Source organism: Anneissia japonica, unplaced genomic scaffold (assembly GCF_011630105.1).
Source record: "Anneissia japonica isolate Jap-2015-1 unplaced genomic scaffold, ASM1163010v1 scaffold287847_len925385_cov155, whole genome shotgun sequence".
Classification (NCBI taxonomy): Eukaryota; Metazoa; Echinodermata; class Crinoidea; order Comatulida; family Comatulidae; genus Anneissia; species Anneissia japonica.
This window is the reverse complement of record NW_022731638.1, coordinates 466,417-471,450: the sequence shown is the minus strand read 5'-3', so window position 1 is coordinate 471,450 and position 5,034 is coordinate 466,417. Positions and strand designations below refer to the sequence as shown.

Below are 5,034 nucleotides of genomic sequence, written 5' to 3'. Positions count from 1 at the left end.
ATGGGCCCATGAATTAACTTGGACAAACCCATATGGATCCCAATTTAAACCATAATAAAAACCTTAAGGGACCCAAATACATTCTTTAAAGGGCCCACATTTGCATTTGGGCCAAACATTAAGGGACCCTTAAGGATTTAGGGTGCACAGGCAGCTCATTCCCGTATATATGGCCAAACTGTAGGGGGCCTACATTTTGGCCCATGCATTTCCCATATGGGCCCATGTTTGCTTGCTACCTGGAAAGCAGTTAGAGCGACTTATACATTGCTGCGCTTTTAATTAGGTGTCTCGATTCTACACAACCACGGATCTGTGACCCAACGAACAATAAAATCACCGTGTGAATAGAAAATAAAACACTAAACATGAAGTAATTTAAATACTAGTTTTATTGACAATACAGTAGCTTTCGTGCACATAGACGACTACATTGTTACGTCACGATACCACATGATACTACTCAGTTGCTATCAGCGACCCAAAATGCGGTCAACCAGATCCATTGTCTCCACTGACAAATGTACCAATTTATAATGTAATTATTAAGATGTATTATAATTTTTCTCTGCAATTTAATTGACGATTAGATATGTGTTTGATAACTAATATAATGCGAGCTTTTGTGATTTTAGTACATTTTTGATGGTAAATTATTAGGTTTAAAATTGCCTATTCTAGAAAGCCTATTCTAAACCATTAATATTATGAAGTCATTCAGGCGTAATGACCGCTTTACCAACGTCTGGTTTACAATAGATGATAACGTTCGGTTATCAGTTTGGTATGAACGCAAGCATAATGCAAAACTGGGATATAGCATAATCGAACATAATGTAGTCAATCGTGTGTGTCTTTAATTGATTGTTACGTGTTGATTTATAGTTTGGACTGTGGATAGGCCTACCTACTCGTGTTAATGTCGAAGCCATCAGCATTGGTAAGTATGATTTCTAAGGCTATTATTATTATTATTATTACAAAAATAATTCCACCAAGACCAAGCGCCTGTAAGTGGATTATATGGATATCCGACAACAGTTGCACTATGTGATTGTTAACTGGAAAGTTATACGTGTGGGCTTCAAGCAGTTTTTATAGGAAATATATGGTTCCTTCGGCTACTAGTAGTGTATTCAACAGCTCTTTCAGAACGTGAACATAATAGACCGATTCGGTGATGGGCGTCACTTGACCTATGGGCGTACTTGGATGTAAACAATGGGGAGGTTTCGCATGCGAATGCATAAGTCAGTGAAACGTGTACGTCATCATTCATGACGTCATACGCTGGCTGCTAACCGTGTGGACGACACTCATATCTCCCTTCAATACACGTACGTGAAAAACGCGTAGGACAATTTTGGATTTCTAGTACGATCTTCATTATTTTATCAAAGTTTAAACAAGAAATATTTCTTTTTAAAAAACGCTGCAACATCTTTATAGTATTTAATTTGTTTATACAGGCAATTCCAAATTTATCTTATGTGTGCATTTTGTTATGTTACATAAACTTAAATTAATTCCAAAGGGTATATGTAACGAGGTATTTTAATATTATTTTAATTTCATTTCCGATAAATACCATGAAATTTAAATTACCGTATTTACAATTGTGAATAAATTAATTTAAAAGGGTATTTTTGTTTAATTTGGTTTTCATTGCCATAAATTAGTTATAACGAGATATTTTAATATTATTTTAGTTTCATTTCCGATATACCATGACATTTAAATTACCGTATTGATTGACTCAATTCTTTCATTTGGATTTTCATTGTAGTATTTCGGCATTAATTTTGATTAATTTTATTATTTATTACTAATTTTTATCATTATTTTTATTCACTGTCGTTGACTGACCAAGGTGTGTGTGGTAGGTTAAGTTGAACCTTAAAATGTTTCATTATCAGCTCTTGCAGGTCCACTGCTGGACGAAAGTCTCAGCATGTTGACCCCAAATCAATCTCATATCAATCTCATCTCTTCATCTTTTACGTTTTCTTCCCTTATTCGTTTTGCCATCCATGGGGGACTCCATCCTTTTACTGCTTTTTGTTTTAAGATACTTAATACTTAACTATATGCCATTAAAATGATTGCACCTGGGGCTCAAACATAGCCTCAGCAACTTGACAGCCTGTCAACAATGCAATTTGGGGTATCTATATATGTACATGGCCGCTCGATAACACCTGACTACAAGTTCAAAAACTAGAATAATAATAATAATAATAATAATAATAATAATTATTATTATTATTATTATTATTATTATTATTATTATTATTATTATTATTATTATTATTATTATTATTATTATTTTTAATAGTATTTTATTTATTTGTATTTATCCCCTTCCCCACTAGCTTGGCTAGGCCCTTCTCTACTTACTACTGCCGTCAGTGTGTGGCTATTTTTTACGGGTCGATAGAGCATGGGTGCCGTACTACCGTACGGTATTTCGATGGTACTAATAGTTAACCCTAACCCTCGAGCTTCAGTGTACACGGCAACATATCTCTCGACACAATGAATGTGCAATAGCCTGGCTCTACTACTTGGCTTGCCCTCTTGAGAGTTGGCCCTAGGGCTCTGATATTGTGTCGTCAGTTTCTGTTGTTATTTTTTATCGGATTGTCAATGCATTAACCTACGTACGCAGGTACGACGATAGAGCCAAATAAACTTCTGTTTCCGATAATTTAATTACAATTCTTCCCGATGAATTCTGATGAACTGTTAAGATAGCCAAAAACAGAGGCTTTTCGACCCGAGTTCTTATTATTTTCCATCTGAGTTGTGCATGCTCAATTGTTGCATTAATGTTCAATTTTTCCCATTTCTATTTCACCCTCTTCGCAGACGCTATTTGGTTCCTGAGACGTTTTTCGGTAACTGACCCTCTTCGTATATACTATTTAGTTCCTGAACAGCGCATGCATGGCTTGACAACGCCACTTACTCATTGCACATGCTCACTGGCTGTCTAGCATTTCCAAGCGCATGCTCACTGTGTTTTTATAGATAATTTACGGACGTTCTTTGGTAACTGCCGCATGCGCATTGCTTAGTTCGAAATTCCCATTTCTTCGTAGTAAATGCTACCGCTACTGTTTCTTAATGACTGTTTCTTCTTGATCGGAGCAGCCTAAAGGTGTGGCGCGAAAATAAATGTATTTTTAATACATACTTGCCATTTTTGTGACCACTTTGAAGACAGCAAGTTACGATAGCATGCAGGATGCGTCTCATTTTGGGGTATTAAAAAAGTCGGTGCTTGGTGGTGCCAGGATTTTACTGTAGGCCTAGGCCTAGCTAGGTGCCTATCCCTATGCCTAGCTTATATAATATGTACCCTTACAGAAAAAAAAATCTAAAAACGTTATAGACCTTCTATAGAGATTAATCAATTTCTATAGAAATTAGTATATTCTATAAAATTGTTTTATAGAGGAACTAGTTTCTATAGACTTCTATAACATTCTATATACACATATTTAATGTAATTTCTATGATCTTAATTTTTTTTTGTTTTATTCAATATTTTATTGACACATTCGTGTCTGACCAGTATAGTCCTATCAACATGTTTACATCTTGCATATTCAAAAATTCTATAGAATATTCTATACAAACGATATGACAAGTTTTCTATAATAAAACTAACTATATAATTTCTATATTTATTCTATAAAAAACAAATATAGGCCTTTACCTGTATTTTTTTTTAACGTACTAAACCAAGAGTAATTTTAAAAACTGTAACTTTTAATAGACTATAGAAAATATATTATATATATATATATATATATATAAACTCTATGGAAACGTTTATAATCTGTAAAAATGTTTTATCTATAGAAAGTATATATAAAATGTATACAAACGCTATGGAAATGTTTATCTGTAAAAAAAGTTCTTTATAGAAAGAATATATAAATTCTATACAAATCTATAGAAATTTTAGAATAATATACAATTTTTTTGCAGTGTAAAATATATTATTATTTAGATATTAATAGATTTTTTATAGAGTGTTTATGGAGTAAAAACTTTTAATTTTTCTATAGAAAGTATATATATATATATATATATATATATATATACAGTATATATATACTGTATATATTACTGTACTGTACTGTATATATACGGTATCTCTTTAGTTTATTTTAATTTGCAAATTTCTAGCGCGTAGAGACGTATGTATTTTGCGCTTTACAAATCCAATTAATATTATTATTATTATTATTATTATTATTATTATTATATATATATATATATATATAGACAGCATATATACAGTATATATTAAATATATATATACTGTATAGTATATATATATAGTATATATATATAGTATATAGTATATATATAGTATATAGTATATATATATAGTATATATATATATATAGTATATAGTATATATATATAGTATATAGTATATATATAGTATATATATATATATGTATATATATATATGTATATATGAAATATGTGACCTAAGACAACAAAAGGTCTGTAAACTCGCATCACCAGGTTTCGAGAAAAAGGGCCAAATAGACAGTATAACATGTAATTTGAGCAAAATCTGATTAAATCATAAATATAAAGTATTACCATTAATCTTACTATTTTAAAAGTTGGTGTTCAATATTTCATAATTTCTAAACCCTAAAATTTAGTAATTTTATGAAGACGAGAAACGTATATGAATTCCAACTTTCAAACCGCCATACTTCACTTCCAAACAACTTATTCACCTACACAAAACTCAGGCCCTACAGTATGTTCCGAAAGTATTTGTAGTGCATCGTACTCTGGTACAAAGCTTACGTAAATGTATACCTAAATGAAGGAAATAGCCTTGAATTAATTTAAAGAATACTACACTGTTTCATGACCTGCTGAAAAAATATTTGGAAAGCCCTCTGGCAGTGAAGCGGACCAGAAATGATGTAGATTGCGGTTGAGTACATGTTAAGAAACTAGTTGTGGTTTTTGAAACTTTAAAAAAATATTGAATCA

At 31.6% G+C, this 5,034-nt stretch overlaps 1 protein-coding gene across 2 annotated transcripts in view; it reads left to right on the top strand.

The window, feature by feature from the left end:
* Window positions 1-731: 731 nt before the first annotated feature.
* The window catches only part of LOC117115482 (NXPE family member 1-like), a 21,568-nt gene continuing 17,265 nt past the window's right edge, over window positions 732-5,034 (top strand). Inside the window, exon 1 of one of the 2 annotated variants that reach the window (XM_033259324.1) lies at window positions 732-940. The gene's annotated coding sequence lies outside the window, so the exon portion shown is untranslated. The remainder of the gene's footprint in view (window positions 941-5,034) is intronic. The other variant, XM_033259325.1, reaches the window with a different exon arrangement.